The sequence below is a fragment of the Papio anubis genome, chromosome 3 (assembly GCF_008728515.1).
Source record: "Papio anubis isolate 15944 chromosome 3, Panubis1.0, whole genome shotgun sequence".
Classification (NCBI taxonomy): Eukaryota; Metazoa; Chordata; class Mammalia; order Primates; family Cercopithecidae; genus Papio; species Papio anubis.
In genome coordinates, this window is record NC_044978.1 from 19,987,912 (window position 1) to 20,011,072 (window position 23,161).

At 39.4% G+C, this 23,161-nt stretch overlaps 2 protein-coding genes across 17 annotated transcripts in view; one reads left to right on the forward strand and one right to left on the reverse strand.

The window, feature by feature from the left end:
* The window catches only part of CLCN3 (chloride voltage-gated channel 3), a 108,558-nt gene extending 86,086 nt beyond the window's left edge, over positions 1–22,472 (reverse strand). The window contains exon 1 of one of the 5 annotated variants that reach the window (XM_021938938.2): positions 22,449–22,472. The gene's annotated coding sequence lies outside the window, so the exon portion shown is untranslated. Of the gene's footprint in view, positions 1–14,375; positions 14,924–22,448 lie in introns of those variants that run through there. The other 4 variants (XM_021938941.2, XM_021938937.2, XM_021938945.2 and 1 more) reach the window with 4 other exon arrangements.
* NEK1 (NIMA related kinase 1) overlaps positions 22,357–23,161 on the forward strand; it is a 212,397-nt gene continuing 211,592 nt past the window's right edge. For 3 of the 12 annotated variants that reach the window (XM_009207850.3, XM_017959203.3, XM_009207853.3), the window contains exon 1: positions 22,361–22,961. The gene's annotated coding sequence lies outside the window, so the exon portion shown is untranslated. Of the gene's footprint in view, positions 22,962–23,161 lie in introns of all 12 variants that reach the window. The other 9 variants (XR_004182615.1, XR_004182614.1, XR_004182613.1 and 6 more) reach the window with 5 other exon arrangements.

Here is a 23,161-nt window from a genome sequence, read left to right on the forward strand (position 1 = left end):
TTTCATCATTTTAATATTTAAATCTTCAGAGCCTACGGTCAAACATTAGCCACTGATAAAACAGTAACAGGCAACAAACCAAAAAAGGGTATGTTTTCATTGTTCTTACTCTCAATATTCTTAAATCTATATTACTCCTAACTAGTTTGAGTTTTAAATACATCCACTTACTTACTCAACACCAAAATAAGAGTTCAACGTAAGTATGGGGACATTAGCAACAGACTTTTAAGCTGCATGTGTGGGACTTGAAAGATGCAGTCATAAAAGCAGTCAAACCAGTAAGCCTTGTAAAACAAGACTTATCAGATATGGCCTAGTAAGTACACACAGAAAATGACAGATGAAGACTAAAGTAAGCACAGTTCAATTCCAGTGCTGAATTCTAGTAGTGAATTCTAATACTGAAGACTTGGGAGTGTTTTAAGACAATGTCTTATACTCAGTAAATTTTCCTCCTGCAAATGGAAAAATAACCTCAAAGAGCTTTAATCACAAAAAGGTATTTATGAAGTTTTAGAAAACTAGACTATTACTGACAATAAATATCTTTTAAACAGATTATATAAATTTCCTCACTTAAAGTATCACTTTGAAAAAGGTGAAGTTTTGAGAGCTCCTTGAGAGCATGCCTCTACTCTCCACATCTGGCATAATGACTGGCACAGTGTGAGAACAACAAATGTCAAACTATTCAATTCATGATGTCAAAAAGAGAAATATATTCAGTTTTCAATTAAAAAAAATCCTGTCTCCAAGAGTATTAAACTGTTCTTAGGGGAATAACCAAACCTAGCAAATAAATTAAAAAAGAAAAATGTAAATACCTGCTGCTTTGCAACTTTATGAATGTTTTATAGTTACTGCTACCAAAGATGGCATATTATACTGAGATTTGTTAGAGTATATTAATTGAAACAAAAGGAATGTATGAAAGTAGCTGTTCATACTAAGAAATCTGCAGTTCCATAGAGGCAAACAAATTAAATATTATGTGGCTTTTGAGAAAATAACCAAAAGGCTTTTAAAAACATAAACATTAATAGTTTAAGAATCATTTAATTTTGATGTAGCAAAGCATGTATGCTAAGATTTTGTGAAGAACACAGACACTGTGTTTTTATTTCTTTACAGAATAGAAGGGCTTAATACGTGTGATAACATTTAGTGAACATTAGCTAGAGGCTACACAGCACTGAGAAATCTCTCTAAAATCATTAAACCTTTTTATGTGTTAAGACTTCAATCAGCAAATTCCAATATATCTCCTTCATTTTATCCCTAAAAATCTCTCAAAAATCCTAAGTGGTAACAGGTAATTTTAACTATTTCTGTCAAAAAAAAAATTAATTTCATAACACCTTTGAGACACCTAGCTTGGAGATCATTCTTTATAACATGAGCACGCAACTCTGCTCCAAATAAACCAATTAAACTCAGACCTGCATGGGTTTCATTTCTATAAATGTGATAACTTAAGATTAAAAAAAAAACAAAAACCTATTCCGCTAATTAACCCAGAAACCTATAGAGCTGTGCTGACTGATGCAGCAGCCAGCAGCTACATATAGCTGTTGAGCCATTGAAACATGGCTGGTCTAAACTGAAATGTGCTCTAAATGTAAAATACCTACCAGATTTCCAAGACTCAGTATTTAAAAAGGATGTCAAATACTTGACTAGAAATTTTATACAGATTACATGTTGAAATATTTTAGATCTACTGGGTTAAATAAAATATATTTAAAATGAATCTCACCACTTTCTTTTTACCTTTTTAATGTGGCTACTAAAAAATTAAAAATTACATACGTGGCTTGCATTTGCGGCACTAACACTTTTATTGAACAGCACCGCTATAAAATATTCAAATTTCTATAGCAGCGTAAAGAACATATAACAAAAAAAATCTGAACACCAGTGTTGAATATTTTTAGGTTCTAAACCCAATTTCCAGGTTTGGGCACAAAAAGCTATTTAGACTCTAACACAGCAGCCGAAATTTTACATATTTAAACAAATAATAATGCAAAGTCACCTTTTCCGTTTTAACTGCCAAAAAAAGTCATTTTAAAACATTGTAATAGAAGTGCAGTAGCTTGTAAATATGTTCTTACGAAATTATAAAAATTAGACATAAGCTGGGTGTGGTGACGCATGCCTATAGTTCCAGCACTTTAGGAGGCTGAGGCAGGTGGATCGCTCGAGGTCAAGAGCTCAAGACCCACCTGGCCATGATGCTGAACCCTACCTCTATTAAAAATAAAAAATTAACCGGTCGTGATGGCAGCTGCCTGTAACCCCAGCTACTAAGGAGGCTGAGGCATGAAAATCACTTGAGCCAGGGAGGCGGCGGTTGCAACGAGCTGACATTGTGCCCCTGCGCTCCAGGCTGGGCAACAGAGTGAAACTGTCTCAAACAAACAACAACAACAACAACAATAATAATAATGATAATTAGAGATAACCTATGAAAACTGCCAGGAATAAGGCCTTGTTTACCTAATAAATTCCTATACTATCTACGTGCAATTATCTTGCTTCCTTCGAATCTGATGACACTGCAACCAGCAGTTTTTTTTTCCAAAAAGTAAGTTTGATCGTCATCTCTCTCCACTCCATGGTAACATCTTTCAATCATTTTCTACTACCCTTAAGAGACAAACTCTTTAATATAGCAGAAAAAGTTCTATGCAGCCCAGCCCCTGCTAGTTCCCCAGCTTCTTTTAATAATAGCCGTTCTGACTGGTGTGAGATGGTGTCTCATTGTGGTTTTGATTTTTATTTCTCTAATGATTAGTGATGTTGAGCATCTTTTCATATACTTATTGGCCAGTTGTATATCTTACTTTGAGCAGTATGTACTTCCTGGAGTACTCTAGACTCACTGATCTTCTTTCAGTCTCTCAGCCCTACCAAGCTCTTTCCTGACTCCTACCCCAAGGCCTCTGTCGCTCCCTCTGCCTGGATCATACCCTCTCCTCATCACCAACTTACTCTCTCAATATTTTGTTGAAGATTTTTACATCTATGTTCATCAGGGATATTGACCTGTAGTTTCCCTTTTTTGTTGTGTCTTTGCCAGGTTTGGTATCAGGGTGAAGCTGGAATGAGTTAAGGAGGAGTCCCTCCTCATTTTTTGGAGTCGTTTCAGTAGAATTGGTACCAGCTTTATTTGTACATCTGATAGAATTCAGCTATGAACACATCTGGTCCAGGGCTTTTCTGGTTGGTAGGTTTTTTTATTACCAATTCCATTTTGGAACTCGATACTGGTCTGTTCAGGATTTCAATTTCATCCTGATTTAATTTTGGGAGGTTGTTTCCAGAATTTATCCATTTCCTCTGGATTTTCTAGTTCATGTTTACAGAGGTGTTCATAATAGCCTCTGAGGATCTTTTGTATTTCCATGGGATTGGTTGTAATGTCACCTTTGTTGTTTCTCATTGTGTGGTGATTTGGATCTTCTCTCTTTCTCTTTGTTAATCTAGCTAACATCTGACAAAGGTATAATATCCACAATCTACAAGAAGCAAACAACTCAACAAGCAAAAAACAAACAACATCATTAAAAAGTGGGCAAGGACATGAACAGATACTTCTCAAAATAAGATATACAACTGGCCAACAAGCGTATCTAATCATTAGAGAAATGGAAATCAAAACCACAATGAGACACCATCTCACACCAGTCAGAATGGTTATTATTAAAAAGCCAAAAACAACAGATGCTGGCAAGGCTATGGAATGCTTATACACTGTCAGTGGGAATGTAAATTAGCTCAGCTCCTGTGGAAAGCAGTTTGGAGATTTATCAAAGAACTTAAAACAGGAATACCATTTGACCCAGCAATGCCATTACTGGGTATATACCCAAAAGAAAATAAATTGTTATCCATAAAAGATAGATGTGCTTATATGTTCATCACAGTACTACTCACAATAGCAAAAACATCGAATCAACCTAGGTGCTCATCAACAGTGGACCGGATAAAGAAAGTATGGTACAGGCTGGGTGCGGTGGCTCACGCCTGTAATCCCAACACTTTGGGAGGCCGGAGGCAGGCAAATCACCTGAGGTCAGGAGTTCAAGACCAACCTGGCCAACATGGTAAAACCCTGTCTCTACTAAAAATACAAAAATTAGCCAGGCGTGATGGCAGGCACCTGTAATTCCAGCTACTCAGGAGGCTGAGACAGGAGAATTGCTTGAACCTGGAAGGCAGAGTTTGCAGTGAGCCAAGATCCAGGCCACTGCACTCCAATCTGGACGACAGAACAAGACTCTGTCTCAAAAAAAAAAAAGGAAAGGAAAACAAAAGAAAAGAAAAGATAGTACATATATACCATGGAACACAACACAGCCATAAAAAGAATAAAATCACACCCTTTGCAGCAACGGGGATGCTGCTGCAGGTCATTATCCTAAGTGAATTAACCTAGTAACAGAAAACCAAATACTGCATGTTCTCATTTTATGTGGGAGCTAAACACTGGGTACTCACAGACATATAGATGGCAACAATAGTCACGGAGGACTACTAGAGCGGGAAATGTAGGAAGGAAGCAAGGGCTGAAAACCTGTTGAGTACTATACCCACTTCCTGGGTAATGGGTACGACTGTACCCCAAACCTCAGCATCATGCTATATACCCATGTAACAAACCTGCACATCTAAAATTAAAGTTGAAATTATAAAAATAAAAAAGAATTAACTCTCCTCATTTTTCAGGTCTTGTATCAAGTATCCCTTTATTTAACAAACTCCTAACCAGAGCTTACTATATGCTAGGCAATATCTTAAGCCCTTTACAAATTCATTCATTTAATATTCATATTAAATACATGACAACCTTAAAGTATAAATGCTATTATTCTCCCCACTAAAAATGAGGGACTGAGGCACAAAGCATGTAAATAACTTGACCAAAGTCACGCAGTTAGTAAGGAAAGTCTCCCTGACCACTTACTATCTGGATCAAATTTTCTCATGATTAGTTCTTATAGCTTTCTTTTACAGCACTTACCACAGCTGAATATTAAATTTATTTCTGTGATTATTTAATATCTGTCTTCCATTGTAGAACGTGTCATGAGGTCTGACACTCAATTTTTGCTCAACATTGCATACTCAATGGTTAGCAAAATACGTCACATTAGACCAGGCGCGGTGGCTCACAGCTGTAATCCCAGCACTTTGAGAGGCCTAGGAGAGCAGATCACCTGAGGTCAGGAGTTCAAGACCAGCGGGCCAACATGATGAAACCCCGTCTCTACTAAAAATACAAAAATTAGCTGGGCGTGGTGGCGCATGCCTGTAATCCCAGCTACTCGGGAGGCCGAGGCAGAACAATCACTTGAGCCCAGGAGGCACAGGTTGCAGTAAGCCGAGATCACATCACTCACTGCACTCCAGCCTGGGCAACTGAGCAAGATCTACCTCAAAAAAAAAGAAAATGTGTCACAATAGGTGTTCGATTTTTTTAATTAAATTTTTATTTTGAGATAATTGTGGTTCCACATGTAGTTACAATAAATATTACAGAAAAAAAAAATCCCATATATCCTTTACCCAGTTTCCATGAATGGGAACATCTCACAGAACTAGAATACAATATCACAATCAAGATACCGACATTGATACAGTCAAGATACAGAATATTCCATCACCAAAAGTATCTCTCATGTTGCCCTTTTGTAGCCATCCCTCCCTAACCCCTAGCAACCCATAGTCTGTTTTCTACTTCAATAATTTTGCCATTTCAAGAATGTTATATAAATGATATGATACGGGGATTAACTCTTTGTTCTCAGCACCATTTTCTGGAGATTCGTCCAGAGTGTTAAATGTGTCAACAGTTCCTTCCTTTTTATCATAGTAGTCTATGATAACAGATGTGCCACAGTTTGTTTAACCATTCACCCACTGAAGAACATTTGGCCTGTTTCTACGTTTTGGTGACTATGAATAAAGTTGCTACAAACACACATGTACAGGTTTTCATAAAATGAACAGCCTTCATTTCTTTGGGCTAAATGTCAAAGAGTACAATAGTTGGATCATACAGTAGTCACGTACTTGGTTTTTAAAGAAACTGTCAAATTGTTTTCCAGAGTGGCTGTACCATTGTACATTTCTACCAACAATGTATGAGTTTCTTGACATCGTTGCCAGCATTTGGTGTTGTCAGTGTTTTTATTTTAGCTATTCTGATAGATGTATGGTAGTATCTTGTTGCTTTAATTTGCATCTCCCTAATGGGTAATGATGCTGAACATTTTTTATGTTCTCGTTTGCTATATGTGTAATCCTCTTCAGTGAAATGACTATGTCTTTTGTCCATTTTCTAACTGGACTGCTTTCATACTGTTGAGTTTTAAGAGTTCTTTATATATTACAGATACTAGTTATTTGTCAGTTGTGTTGTCGGCAAATATTTTCTCCCCTCTGTAGTTTATCTTTTCATCTTTTTAACAGGGTCTGTAACAGAGCAAAAATATTTAATTTTCATGAAGTTTAACTTATCAATTTCTTCCTTTAAGAAGTATTCTTTTGGTGGCAAGTCAAAGAAATATACACCTAACCCTACCTCCCCAAAATTTTCTTCTACTTTTCCCTAAAGTTTTATAGTTTAATATTTTTATATTTCAGTCTGTGATCCATTTTAATTTGTGTATGCATAGGGTATGAGACATAGGTTGAGATTCCTTTATGGGGGGGGGGATGGGACAGTGTATGGATGTCTAACTGCTCCAGTACCAACTGCTGAAAAAGTTATCTACCTCTGTTGAATTATTTTGTGCTTTTGACAAAAATTAGGCATATTTATGTGGATCTATTTCAGAGTTCTCTGTTCTGTCCCACTGATCTGCGTCTATATCTATGCCTGTACCACACAGTCTTGATTGCTATAACTACATAATAAGTTTTGAAACTGGGTAGATTGATTTTTCACACCTTATTCTTCTTTTTCATTGCCTTTTCATGTAAATTTTAGAATAATCTTGTTCATATCTAAAAAAACTCTTGTTGGGTTAATTATATGAATAAATAACAAGTGCGTAAGAAATAAATGATACATGTCTTCCTCGATGTTGTAAAAGAGCAAAAATTCAACAAGACCTGAACTAAATAAATATTTGCCCCAAAAGTACTTGTCCTCCTACTTTTCCTATCTCAGTTTACAGGATCACCATTTATCTAGTATCCAAAGCTAGTTTTCGAGTCATCTATTAATTTATTTGATAATCATTTACTGCACACTTAGCATGTACCAGGCACAAAGCCAGGTGCTAGGGTAATGAATAAGATATGGTTCCTGTTCCTAAGGCAGTGAGGGTGAGGGACACAAACAAGAAGGACAGTATGGTATGATACACATCACAGGAGAGGTATATACAATGTATTTGATAAACCTGAGCGAAGTAAGCAAGCTGGATGGCAAGAAGTCTGTGAGCACTTAATAGAGGGAATGTTTTAGCAAAATACTGAAGAATTAGGATAAATTAATTGGGCTAAACTATGAGGTAAAAAGTCAATACAGTCACACACACAAAAAAGTATGTGCAAGAGCACAAAAGCATCATAGTAAAACCTGCTTGGGTAGCTTATGTAAGAGGTAAAGGACTAGAGAGTAGCTACAGAGGTCGACATAGGCCAGATCATGAAGGGGAGGGGCTCATGTGCCACACTAAGAAACTTACATACTCACCTATACACAGGGGAAACCATGAAGAACTTTAGAGAAACCACACGATCAGACATGAATTTTAGCAAGTCAACACTAGCAGCAGTGTGAAAGACAGATAAGAAGGGTAAGAGACTGAAGGACTACAGATAGAGGGGCTGGAGATGAGACAAGACGTATGAACAATTCTAAACATAAGATAGGGCATAACTGAACTAAGAGTAATATGATATATATTGGTTTTCATCCACGGTTCCTGGTTTATAAGTCCCATAGCTCTCATTACATTTTTTTAAATATTAAATTTAATTTTATATAAGTAGAGACAGGATTTCACTATGTTGGCCAGGCTGGTCTCGAACTCCTGGCCTCAAGTGATCCGTGCACCTCGGCCTCCCAAAGTGATGGGATTACAGAGGTGAGCCACTGTGCCTGGCCTTACTACAGTCTTTTGTTATAATGCTGGGGCATATTAAACCTCAGAAAGCAGAATCTCTTCTCTCTTGCTGACCTTTTCCTGCCCTGCTTTCCACTAAGCCAAGGCAGAACTCTAATCTTCCACAGCCTGTCTGACTGTGCGTCATAAGACGTTCACTTTAGAAGGGAGCTTGCCCCAGACCCTGAAAGAAGGAATGCGGCACAGACAGGCAGAAGAACTTGAACACACAGGCCTTGCTGGGTTTCCCCACTGGGTCTATTAGTGCTGTTAGGTCATACCATTTTTGTCCAATCATATTTCTACACAGTTGTTGACTGTGCCTATGTAATGAAGCCTCCACAAAAACCCAAAAGGAGCGGATTCAGAGAGCTTCTGAATAGCTGAACACTTGGAGGCTCCTGGAAGCTAGCGCACCAAGGGAAGGCATGGAAGCTCCATGCTCTTCCCCCTATCTCCCCTATGCATCTGTTCATCTGTATCTTTTGAATATCCTTTACAATAAACTGGTGAGTGTTTCTCTGAGTTCTGTGAGCTGCTCTAGCACATTAGAACCCAAAGATTTCTAATGAAATTGAACCCAAAGATTTAAGGAGTGGGGGGGGTCATGGGATCCCTGATTTATAGCCAGTGTATCAGAAGTACAGGCAAAATTAAAATAACCTGGGGCTGTGATTAGCATTGGAAGTCGGGGAAGTCTTTTGGGACCTGCCCTCAACCTGTGGTATCTGACATTACCTCTAGGTACACAGTGTTGGAACTGGGGGGCACCCAGTTGGTATCTGCTACAGAACTTGACTGGTTGGCTGCTGTGGGAAGAGAAACCCCCATGCATGTGATCACAGAAGTCTTCTGTGTTAATTGTTGCTGTGTTGAGTGACAGCATAAGAAAATACTTTGGCTGTGATTTTACTCTGCTCACTAAGACACACCAACATTGGGAAGCAGAGAGAGTTTGAAGAAATATTTAAGAGGACCTGGTAATTAATAAGATACAGGGAATGGTAAAGAAGAATCTAAGATATCCACTAAGGTTCCAACTTGACTAACTGCAAACAGTTGGCAGAAACAAATTTCAGTCTCCTACAACTCACAGGACTCAAGACAACTCACAGGACTCAAGTTCTTTCCAACTTTAGGATTATACATCGAGGCTTTAGTTTCTATTCCAGGTCAGACCATAAAGAAGGTTACCTCCATTACACTGACCTGAGCCCCAAAACTGCAAACACTAAGCAATATATCACCAGAATTTGGGGAGAGGAGCAAACATAGGAAAACCATGGAAATGAGTGGTGAAAGGATCTACAGCCTGAGATACGCACACTAATTTTTCATGGTTCCCAACAAAGTTTTGTCTCTCCCATAAAGGAGACTGACTGGGTACGGTTGAGGACCACATCTAAGTCCCAAAAGTGTGTCAGTCAACTCTCTAACTGTTAAGCTAAAAAGAAAAGTAGATATAAACTGGGTGAAAGAAGAAAAAGATTGTCAACGTCAGCAACTAGAGAGATGGAACAAAAGTCTCAAGAGCAACGATGGCAAGAGAGGTGAAAATCTGAGCTAGCCATTTGTGCGCAAGGAGCATTTTCATATAAATATTGTAAAAACTGTGCTAAGTACTAGTCACAGATTAAAATGTGAAAAGGGGCCAGGCACAGTGGCTCACGCATGTAATCTCAGCACTTTGGGAGGCCGAAGTGGGCAGATCGCCTTGGTCAGGAGTTCAAGACCAGCCTGGCCAACATGGTGAAACCCCGTCTCTAATAAAAGTACAAAAATTAGCCAGGCGTGGTAGCGGGCACCTGTAATCCCAGCTACTCAGGAGGCTGAGGCAGAAGAATAGCTTGAACCTGGGAGACAGAGGTTGCAGTGAGCCGAGATCGTGCTACTGCCCTCCAGCCTGGGCGACAAGAGCAAGACTCCGTCTCAAAGAAAAGAAAAAGAAATGTGAAAAGGAATTTCAAGATAACTTATTCATTTACTAACGTTTATAGAACAGCTAACAATGTACCAGAAATTATAATAAATATGAATACAGTTTTTATTGTATTAATGCTATTATATTTGTATAGGCCCTACAGCTTTCAGTATATTTCAGCATAAATTACATTATACATTTTCCTCAAGAGGGATACTGTAATAGCCCAGTGCAGTGGCTCAAGCCTGTAATCCCAACACTTTGGGATGCCGAGGTGGGCAGATCACTTGAGGTCAGGAGTTCGAGACCAGTCTGGCCAACAGGGTGAAACCCTGTCTCTACTAAAAATACAAAAATGGGCCGGGCATAGTGGCTCATGCCCGTAATCCCAGCACTTTGGGAGGCTGAGGCGGGTGGATCACCTGAGGTCAGGAGTTCAATACCAGCCTGGCCAACATGGTAAAACCTTGTCTCTGCTAAGACAAAAATTAGCCAGGAGTGGTGACACACGCCTGTAATCCCAGCTACTCCAGAGACTGAGGCATGAGTATCGCATGAACCCAGGAGGCAGAGGTTGCAGTGAGCAGAGATTGCACCACTACACTTCAGCTGGGGTAACAGAGCAAGACTCTATCTCAAAAAAGAAGTCACTATTATACCACAGGATTTAGTGTGGTCTATGGATTATATTAGCACTGGGCAAGGTTCAATTTAAATCAAGTTCTCAAAACACCCAAAGTAAAATCAACATACCTAATTCTTGCTATACTGACCTAATTTTAAACTGATTTTATAAGAATACTTTTTCTTTCTTCCAATACAGTGATTCATCTTCTGCATTTATGGTAGATATTAGAGATATCTGAAAGGATCTATGATATATTAGGGTCACCGATTTCTATCAGAAAAGTAGGTAAAATTGTGAGTATTATTTCATTTTGGTAATATAAACAATTTAAAAATGTAAAAATTGTGTTTTATGTAGAGATGTTTGAGCAAATCATTAAACCCACCTACTTCCATGAACCATATGAAGTATCACAATAAAAGACACATAACACAATAAGACTTATTTTTTAAAAAGAAGGGCAAAAGAGCAAGATTAGACGGAGAAAAGGCTGAAGGTGTTTAATTAGACCCATAGGGTTATTAAAACAGAAGGAATTTATTTTAATACAAATTATCAACACATACAAGAAATGACAATAATAAAACTAATTTCTCTCAAAATAATATTACTTGATAGTTTATCCTTACTGTTCATTCAATTACCTGCATGTCCAAATTGTTGTGCCTCTTCTTCAAAACTGCAATAAATGAATAATTTGCTGAAGGAAATAGCTCTCTGAAGAAAATATCTTAAACTTACAAAATCTTTTAGTGTCATTCAAAAGTTAAACGCTACTATTCACAATAGCCAAGATATGGAAACAACCTAAGTGTCCATCAAGGGATGAATGGATAAAGAAAACGTGGTATATATACAGGATGGAATACTATACAGCCTTGAAAATGAAGAAAATTACGTCATCTTCAAAAACCTGGATTAACCTGGAGTACATTATGCTAAGTGAAATAAACAAGACACACACACAAAAAACAAATACTGCATGATCTCACATATGTGTAAAACCAAAAAAAAAAAAAGTCAAACTCAGGGAGGCAGAGAGCAGAATAGTGGTCTACAGAGGCTAGGGAGAGGGGGGAAATAGGAAAGGAGACAGGTTAGCCAAAGAATACAAAGTTTCAGTTAGAGGAATAAATTTTAGAGATCTATAGCACAGCACGGTGACTATAATTAATAATAAAGTACTATATACCTCAAAATTGCTAAAAGTTAATTTTAAACGTTCTCACCACAAACAAATTGCAAGTAGGTGATACGATGGATATGTTAATTTGCTTGATTTAACCTTTCTACAATATATACATTTATCAAAACATCACATTGAACATCATAAATATATACAATTATTACTTGTCAATTAAAAATAAATAAAAACAGACCAAAAAAAAAAAAACAAACCCAAATTTCTCAGGGGCAGCGAGTATAAATGCTAGAGGATTTCAAAAGGACAAAGGAATAAACACATATACAAATATAACGCTCAGATTATAACAAGGAAGAAAGATAAAATAATAAACCAATAAAAAGTTTCTGTGGCAGACAGAAACTTTGAAAACTAAATAGTCTTCATGATTTAAAAGATGGAAACTGTTCAATTATTTCCCACAAGAAATAGCAAGAAATATATTTATTTAACTTGGTTCCAGTCAAAGTTGCAGATCAAATCTCTGGATTTCAACAACGAAAATGAGGCAGTGGGATTCAAACTCCATTTTAAACTTCACTAAAGATTTACCTTTAAGAACCAAAATGAATCACAGCTACAATGTTTACGTACAGATGTGAGTGTGCATATTTAAAAAATTAAAATGTTTATTAGAGTAGTAAGGCTATGAGTATTCCTTTTAAAAACAGTTTCCCACACACTCTGTAATTTTACATTGCTCCTATAATTGAACCTACAAGCCATGTCTCTCCTTGTTTTTCTCTAGCATTTTGACTATTCTAAACTACAGTATTGTGCAGCAGAGAACAGGAGCTCTGAAATCATACTCTCAGGCTTCAGTCTCAGTTCTGACAGTTACTGTTGGGCAAGTTAGTTACATTTTCTGTGCCTCAGTTTCCACGAATGTAAAACGGGATTAGTGAAAGTACCTACTTCGTGGGGTTGGTGTGAAAATTGAGATAACTCACAAAAATTACTTGGAAAAGAGCCTGAAAACATAGAATGCATTCAATAAATATTAACACTTATTATAAAATATTATACATTTTAGATCCCTGCTGACAAGTTTGACTACCAAACTAAGTTGGAAGTGCTTAGCAGTGATAGCGGCCAAACCACACAGGATACTGCTTTGATATAGGACCCACCACAGAGATCAAATCTGACTTCCCGAGCCGTCTGAAAATTATGACCAACATGTTGTGACCAACATGTCACAACAGGAAATGGAAAGCCTAGCACTAACATGACCTGGAAAATAGCCAACTTACTAACACAAACCCATAACCAACAAATCTGTCCCCCTGAAACACATCTATCCAAAAGTAGTTTATTTACATTCTTAATGAGCTATGCATGATTGATAACACATGCTAAAGCACAATTTCCAAGTAAAAATGTAGGTTCTATACATTCATATTGACTTCTTAAAATATTTTGACTCATCATTCAAGCAAAGCAGCGAAGTTTTCGAGGTGCTGAGGGCAGTAAGGGGTGGGAAGGGTATGCAGTCTGTAATGAATTCTGCCAACACTGGCAGTCTGTATTAACCAGAGGCCACATACGCATATTCAAGTTGAGAAAATATCTGTAGGTCACACACATGGTTTTTAAAGCTATATTTTAGAACAAGACACTGAGTAGCAGCAGCACCTTTTAAGATGAAAGTCAACAACATCTACACAAGTACTTTAACTCCCATATGTACTCTTGAACTGAACAAATACTATTTTGTAGTGACTCACAAAGGCACGTAGAATTGACCGTTATCTCCATACCAACCTCATAAAAAAAAAATTCTAAATTAACTCTTTAAAGATGAAAGTAAAAGCAATTCTGGAAAGATTCAACAATTATACAAGTCACAATGATGCTGCAGTAACTGAACTGCATAGCTCAAAAAGTTTACGTTTGTAGAACTGAACTTCTGAATTACGTATCTATGTAAAAGGTATGGTCACTGTTGATTCAATGCCATGAACAGAAATTTCTTTCCAAAGGAAACAGAAATCTCAGTTTCTAATATGCACAATACGTATGTAATTATCTTCTATGTGCTCCGCAGTTTTAAAATGCCATACAAATAAAGCATACCACATGCAAAGCTAATTTCTGAGATTCTAAGGCAGTTTCTGGTCAAGTTTAAGATCAAACCACAAATATATACACACAAAAAATATTTTACATACACATACATCTAAAGATAGAAAAAATGAATATTATTTTTAAATTGGGGAAAATTAGGCGAAAGTTAAACCCACTCCTCTAAGTTTAAAGTTAATCTTCTCCTGGAACCCACTTCCATTCTATTCAGAGGTCCTTCGACGGTTCCTGAAGCAGATGTGTGAAATTTTAAAGAATGTCTGAGGGTATACACCTAATCAGGATGGGTTTGCATCCCAATTCATGATGTACCTTTCAACATTATGTAGGTACATTATAAGAGAAACCAAGATGAGGGCTGTGGCCTCATAGTTGACCCAAAATCTGTGAACAGGAGAGCTGACGAATCTTCGCTCATACAATGCAACTCACCTCGCAGCTCAGAGACATAGCAAAATCGGTGGCTGTTTTTTGCGCTGCCTTTGGATTCTGCATCTGTTTCAAACCTAAAACCTAGCTACCCTGGGAGCTCCACCGAAGAAAACCTGACACAACGAAAACTATCGCGATTTAAAAGACACCTGACGTTTTCTACTGCAGAGGTTACGGAAATTTTGCCAGGTCGGACTTTTATTGTCCTCCTTCAAACACGGGAGCAACATGAAGTTAAATCCTCTCGCTATGTAGATCCCTAGAGTCAACCTGCTTCTGCCCAAAATTAAAAATAAAAATATTCAACCTCACTTCCCCTTAAGACTAAAACTGAATCCATGCTCTAACTCGGGAGTAAAGTAGGACGGCTTTCAACCCACCACACCCTTCTAGCTCATTATTCCGGGTCGCGGGCGAACTAGAACACTGGGAAAGGGTCTGCAGGTTCCGGACCGGACCGGCCCTGACCCACGGAAGTGGAAGAGAAACGGCAAGAGTCAGGAGCCCGACAGGTACGTCCCCAGCGTCGACGCGTGACGTCACTACGTTGACGTGAACGGCCGTTCAGCGACAGCCGTCCCAACACCTCCTCCTCCGACCACTCTCTGAGCCGCGTCGGCGCCTATTGGGCGGCGTGGGAATGGTGGGCGGGCCGAGGCTGGGTCTCGAGGAGGAGGAGCCGAGCGAGCTCCCTGGCTCTGAGGGCCGCCGGGGCTGTGAAGCTTTTCATTAGCGATTAGCTCACGTCACTCACGCATTCCTGTTTGCCCTGCGGCTGACCTCGCGCGAGGCGGCCAGCTTGTGGGAGACGTTTTCGTGAGGCAACAGGCGGTGACCGTTCCCAGCGTCACGCGGAGTTCGGATTCACTCCAGCGAGAGACCACAGCGTCCGGGAGCAAGCAGCTTGTGAAACTCTGGCAGGCGTCAGCCTTGAAAATAAAAAGTATCGATAGCTGTTGACGAGCACAGGTTCCTAAAACTTAGATCGAAGAGAAGTGCCAGCCTTCGGAAATAAACCAGGACCAAAAGTCCCCTGTGCTTATAGGTGACGTGCGGGCCGGGAGTGCGGTGGTGTCACCTCGCTTTGTATGTCATCGCCGGGTGTGTGCCTAACATACATACAAAAAGGATAACTCGAATTTAGCTATCACGCATTTTCAAAATACTGCTTGGAAATTAAATGTTTGAAGAAAAGATGTAATCTGGGGTTTCTACACGGTCTGAATTGGTTTCATTTCCGTTTAGCAACTTTTATTGAGCTCCCAGCGTGGGTCATAGAATTCAGTAAACCTGATCCCGTGTTCAAGGAGCTATATTCCGATGCAGGGACAGGGCGGATGCAGTGGAAGAATGGTGGCCACAGCAGTAGCATGCTAATAGCCTGGTGAGCAGATACAGGTTGTGCATTTCTTTGGCGAGATCACTTTTGAGTGTTACCACTGGGTGGCAGAATTAAGACCCGTGAACGTTTAGTATCTCCTGTGTATTTAGTATGTTATGAATATATACTGATTAATATTAAGTGCGTGTTGTATATTTTACGCCTCATCAATATTAAATATGACCTGGTCTCGCCAGACTTTTCTATTTTTACGTATATGTGCTCCACTGACTGTTTTGCAGGCTAGTAACACGTGAGTTTTGTTCTATTTCTTCTAAGGCAGAATTGAATATTCTCAAAGACAGTTCTGGGCTTCAGAGCTGGTATAGTACCCATGGTGGTGATCACAGTGCAGTCAAGCTTCTTAGGACCTCTTTCATTACTCTTACCAAGGTAGAGTGTGTAGAACTATGGAAATATCCAAGCACGATTTTCTTTTACCTGGGACACTGTTGACCAAGATCTTTAGATTCTTCTTAGAAAATGTGGAAAAGCAAGCAAAAATTTTTCCAAACTAAGTGGAATTTTTCAAAAGACATTTACTCACTGTGGTTACATAGCTAATTTTGGAAAGGCACGTGGATTTTGAGAATGTAGACAGTAGTTGTGGTCTCTTAGTCAATCTTACCTGCTTTCTATAAGGATGAAAAGTTCTTTTTTGGTAGTGTCTTAGTTTCTTAATGGAGGATTGTTCCAAGGATCTCTCTTAACTGTGCAAGAACAAGTCTATTTGTATGTTTGGCTTTTTGTAATATTATTCCTATTATGCACTACCTTATTCCTTTATAAGAACTTATTTTAAAGTCATGGTTTCTGGCATACATAATCATCACACCAGTAGTTCTCAATCTTCACTTTGCATCAGGGCCATCTAGGGAGCTTCAGAAAAATATCCTTGCTTAGGCTCCATTCCCAGAAATCCTGTCTTAATTGTTCCAGTGTTGGACCTAAGCATTCCTGTGTTTAATTCTTTCCAGTTGATCTGAGGGGCTCAGTCAGAAACACTGAGTTACATATGGAGCAATATATTTAAACAATGTGGTATGTGATTGCTTGGTGATAAAATAGATTGCATCTGGGAAAAAACGTTCTCTGTAATTCCTCTGGTGTTTTTGTCAGAGAATCTGGTGATATTGAACTTCCTCTTCAGCAGACAGGTGGGAAGAAACACAGGGTAAGCACCATAGCCAGATCTTTGGTACATTTTAAGTGCCCTAATGTGAATACTTGCAGCCTGATCTCATCCATAGCGGTAAATACTACAGAAAGGATGCTGATTGATTGGCGTTCTTACCAGATCCCTTGTTTTAGTGGGAGTGATTAAGAAGGAACTTCTCAGGGCTCAGATAATTACCAATAAGGAGGTTTACAGACCCAACTATGGGCTTTTCTCCCATATGAAAATAATTCAACAGCCCACTTCATCTCCATACTGTAAATAACTGCTCCCAGAACCCTAAGAAGAGTTTGTATTAGTATCCACGTGCTGTTGTAACAAATTCCCACAAATTTAGTGGCTTGAAACAGTACAAATTTTTGATCTTAGAGTTCTGTAGGGTAAAAGTCTGATATAGGGCTCACTGGTTAAAAATCAAGATGTTGGCTGGGCGTCGTGGCTCACGCCTGTAATCCCAACACTTTGGGAAGCTGAGGTAGGCGGATCATCTGAGGCTGGGACTTCCAGACCAGCCTGACCAACATGAAGAAACGCCATCTCTACTAAAAATGCAAGATTAGCCGAGTGTGGTGGCACATGCATGTAATTCCAGCTACTCGGGAGGCTGAGGCAGGAGAATCACTTGAACCCAAGAGGTAGAGGTTGTGGTGAGCCGAGATTGCGCCATTGCACTCCAGCCTGGGCAACAAGAGTGAGACTCTGTCTTAAAAAAAAAAAAAAAAAAATGAAGGTATTGGCCGGGCTGTTTCTTTTACAGGCTCTAGGGGAGAATGCACTTCCATGCTTTTTGCAGCTTCTAGAGGTCACTTGACTTCCTTGGCTCACTGCCCCCTTCCTCCATCTTCAAAGCCAGCAATGGAAGGCTGAATGTTTCTCATATCATATATAAGTCCCCCTTGCCATGTAATCTAATATATTCACTGGTTTCAGGGATTGGGGCGGTGGGGTGGGGGGTATTACCTTGCCTACCATAGGGTGTTTAAATTCATCTTTTAACCACAAGTCTCAGTATGCATATTTTAAAAAGCCCTCAGTATACAGGAAGTATTTGGAGACATAGCAAAATAAGTTATGTGAAAAGGTCAGTTTCTTCTACTGTAAATCAGATTTTTTGGCTAGGACTGGTTGGAGTTTAAGTTAATAATAACAAATACTCAACCAATATTTAAATTAGCTTCACACTTTCCCCACCAACCAACCAATAAAACTCTTGGGGCCTCAAGGAAAGGGAAAAAGGACAAAAAGATTGACTCACAGTCTAAGAATTTACCAATTACAACCAGGTGTAGGATAGCCTGTTCACTAGTATATCTGGAACCCTGGCAGACTGAAACGAGAAACAAATGATAGACATTACCAGTGAGTGGAGGTGGTGCAAACCTTCCCTTCTGCCAGCAATTCTCTCTCTCTGGGAGTGGCAAGTTGTATGATGCTATTTTATTGAAGTGGCAAAGAGCACTGGGAATCATATCTCAGTTTTTTCTGTCTTGCTCTCTGGAACAGTCAAGTTACTCTGAACTTTCCTTAAAGTAAAAAACCTAGAAATAGGATTACTTCCCATAACAACTTAAAATAATACACTTTTAAAAAGTTCCACAGAAAAATCAAACAAGATTGCATAGCTCTACCTCGTGTATTTATGAGTTGTTTCAGAAAAAGAACTTTGATCTTGCCAGGAACAGTCACTCACTCCTGTAATCCCAGCACTTTGGGAGACTGAGGCGGGTGGACCACCTGAGATCCGAAGTTCGAGACCAACCTGTCCAAGGTGGTGAAACCCTGTCTCTACTAAAAATACAAAAATTAGCCGGGCACAGTGGCACGCCTGTAATCCCAGCTACTCGGGAGGCTGAGGCAGGAGAATCACTTGAACCCAGGAGGTGGAGGTTGCAGTGAGCCGAGATCACACCACTGCACTCCAACCTAGGCGACAAGAGTGAAACTCTGTCTCAAAAAAAAAAAAAAAAAAAAGAAAAAGAAAAAGAACTTTGATCTTATTGTTTGCATTTCAGACACTCAGACACATTGGAAAGAGAGAGAATGGAAGGGATTAAAACATTCTATGATGAAAATAGTAGCATGGTTCTAGTCTAGAATTTCTTCCTGATTCCACTAGCATCACAGAAGTGAAAGTGACCTTTTCTTGTCTTTTGTCTTTTCCCCAAAGATAACATGAAGTTATCCAAAATAGCTTTGCACTTCTAATTACAATTCGAGACCTTTGACATGGCAAACAGTCTTCCAGTTTAGTGTTATTGTTTCCCACAAAACTGCCTCAGTAGAACTTGATACACTCAAAGCTCTTTCAGCCAATCATATCCTAGAAACAGTCTCATGAAGTGACTCATTTCTCAGGCTGCACACAGCTAAGGGCACAGTGTTTTGTTTTATTCATCCTAGATACAGATTATGATTATTCTCTTCAGATGGTGGACTCATCTGTGAGCCCTGGCAGGTGACCCCATTCAGAAAGCCAGAAACACAAAAGCTGACTAGATGTTTTATCTTTGCATTTGGAGCTGGGCCTACCAGATTAAGATCCAGAAATTCAGTAGGCTGCTACAGTTTAATTCGTAGCTACACAGAGTTAATGGTGAGTTCAAACCACATAAGGCTAGAGTAGCCTTTCAGGAATGTGGCTTAAATAACTAAAAAAATAACTAAAAATTTCTCGCCTAGAATGTAGCAAGATGGAGTACTAAATGCCAAGACAGTGACTTCTTTTTCCTCCCTTGGATTTGAATATTACATGTCTGTAAGAGATCTGGATTTTAGAGAATGCTTTTCTTCATATTTAATATTGTAGGCCCTTCTCTAATCACAAAAGATTGTAGGTGAGTATAATCAGAACTTATACCTTCACAAATACATGGTCTTTTAATAAAATCATTTACATAACAATTTCACAAAGGGAAAATAGTGTAGTTCTATACCAACCTTTTGCTCTAATTTGTTATTCTCTATTTTGTTTCACCTTGCTGCCTGCTTTTTAGAAAGAAGGAATAACAATATCCATTCCTTGAATATGTTTTTTCCCATCATCTAACATTTAGTGTTTAATTGTGAATGCATGGCAGACTATATTTCTGAAAAATCTCTAGTAGAATAGCTTAGGCATACTGCTAGTCCCCTTCCATTTAATATATTGTACTACCACTATTCATAAGGAGTTAAGAAATTTCCATAACCAAGACATAGGAGTATTAAAGTGAAAAAATATGCATACATTTTGACCCAGGAAACCTACTTTTAGAAATCTATCCCACAGAAGTAATTATACCATTGGAAACAATATGTCTACTGAATGGAGTAGATTTTGGTATAGCCATATCATGAAATATCAATATCATTCACAAGAATTAGTTGATATCCGCATAGATGTTCATGTGATACTATTTAAAAATGTACGTTGCAAAATAATGTGTATACTATAGTCCCGCCTAGGCACAGTGGCCCATGCCTTTAATGCCAGCACTTTGGGAGGTCAAAGCAGGCAGATTACTTGAGCTCAGGAGTTCAAAACCAGCCTGGGCAACATGGTGAAACCCATCTCTACAAAAAACACACACAAGAAGCCTGGTCAACATGGCAAAACCCTATCTCTACAAAAAAATACCGAAATTAGCCAGCTGTGGTGGCACGCACCCATGGTCCCAGCTGCTCAGGAGGCTGAAGTGGGAGAATCACTTGAGCCTGGAAGGTGGAAGTTGCAGGGAGCTAAGATTGCACCACTGCACTCCAGCCTGGGAAACAGAATGAGACCCTATCTCAAAAAAAAACCAAAAAAACAAAAAAAGACTAAATCTAATACATGAAATATAAAAATGCATGCTTATGTTTTTAGGAACTTAGAGAAAAATGTAGATGATATTAATTAACTGTTAACATTGGTTTCATGGAGGACAGCACAGAAGGGAGCTCTGGGAAGGAGATGGTAGGCTTTGTCTTTGTGTACTTGTGTTATTGGCTTGTTGCAAGAAGCAAAAACTTTTTTGTTGGAAAGAAAAGTCCAATAAAATATTTAAAGAAAAAGAAGTCCCAAAGCACTCTTGTTTAAACAAACAAACAAAAAAAAAATTCAGTTGTACAGGGGTATATAAACCAGAAAGGGAAATCATCAAGTAATCCTCTTAGGTAACCTGCTTTATCTACTCATCAATGTATCAATGATATCTTTCTATGTCAATAAAGTAGATCTTGATTACTCTTTTAAATGGCTTTAGAGTATTTCATTGTTTGGATATATTTTAATTTAATCAATTCTTCTTTGTTACACATTTACATTATTTCTAGTTTTTCTAGTTATAAACAATAACGGTTATCCTTGTATATAAATCATTGCTCACTTGTCCCAGAAGTTAAATTGTTGAGTCAAAGGATATGCACACTGCTAGCATACCTTCTAGAAAGACTGTAGCAATTTATAGTCCTACCAATAGTTTATGACATGAGCCTAAATAATTATCTAAGAAGGTTAGCTGACTAGCCATTCTTCCTGTAAGCAGCAAAAAGAATTTGCTTAGATTAGTAATTGGCAACATTTCACTTCACTTTGATGTACAAAAGGATGTGGGTAGAACTACAATTGTGCATTCAGACATCAAAATTCCTACTAACGGGGGGTGGGAGGGCCCACATGAGTGTAGTCTAGAAGTAGAAAGAATGAGGAAAATAAGTCTTTTGTAGCTGTATGGAGATTGAAGAGAGAAAACAAGGCAAACGCTCCAGCTTTTCAGGTTGGGTGACTTGCAGCGCCATCTTCTGGCAAAGCCGCCAAAATCTTTCAAGGTCCCTGTTAGGAATACAGTTGCCCTGAGTAGGGCCACTCAGGATGACACCAGATGATATCCCTTATTATAGTTTTAGGGGAATCTCTTCCTACCTTCGCCAGTCCTGCAGTGAAAACAGGTACTTAGACTGCTATACCCTGCCAAACCCTTCGATATACAGACAAGTAATTTATACATACATTAGATCTAAAGGTGTAAAAAACCCCATACAGCTTTTTAAAAATATCTCAAGACTTAAACATTCTTCTGTTTCAACCATCCAAGATATAATAGGAAAAGGCTTGCTTTTTAAAGCAATATTACTCTTAAAAATGTAGCATCCCTAAGTAGTGCGCTTTCAAGTAAAATAAAAGTCCCTTTCTCGGTGTAGTAGGTGTGGGAAAATTTTATATGCTTTATATTCCAAATTGGTTTCAACTAGTGAGTTCTCTCCCGCATCTCTGCATGACTCTTAACAGCTTTACACTCTCTCCATCCTTTTCGTCTCTCACGTCTCCTCCTTTCTGTCTTCCCGCCTGCAGAGCCCGCCCCGCCCGTCCCTTCGCACAGCACCCTACCCGACCCCACTGTTCTAGCCCAGCCTCGCTGCTGCTTCCCAGCCGCCTCCGTTGCGTGCCGCCTTCCGCGCGCTGACGTCACACGCCAGCGCCGGTGACGCGCCGGCCGCTCCCCCTTCGTCTGCATTCGCTCTAGGGTTTTGGGACGGTGGGATGCGGAGTCCTTACCCTGGCGTCTCGAGCAGTTGTCCCCATAACTCGGAATCTAGTGCCGCTGTTGCGAGGCAGGAGCACGTGGCAGTCAGGTAGCTTCCCAGTCCTGAATGCCGCCCGTCCCCACCCCGACGTGGCCACTAGCAACGACCTCTGTGAAGTTGGAGAGGCGGTGACGGAGGCACTCCCCCTGCTGCACCCCGCCGTTTCCACGGGGCTCAGAAACCAGTTTGTTTGTTTCGTCGGGGTAGTGTCGACCTGTCTTACGGGCGTCGCCCGAGGCAGGACGGAGTCAAACCCGTGGTGTCAACTGAAGGCGAGTGTCAAGTGTGGAGGGTCTCAGAGCCCCCTTTCAGTCTGGACTGTGAGCTGCTGCTGGTTAGACAGACTTGGTTTCTCTTTCAGGATGTCATTTTCAAAATGCGGGATGGTACCTCTGCTTTATTAGCCCCATAGGAAGACTGCCACACCTAGACTGACGCTTATTAGTCATCACCGTTATTTCTACTAACGTCCTGTGTCACTGAGGTGAGTTCCACTTGGGGGAAGCAATGACACGCAAAATGGTAAAAATCATCCTGGAAATGAGATGTGCGTAGACCAGCTTATATTGAGATTACACAGATACCTTAAGTATTTGCAGGGAAAATACCTTAATCTCATTTAAATGTTAATTCTCTAAGACACACTGTATTCCAAAGCGATTCTTGGACATTACGGTATTTTTA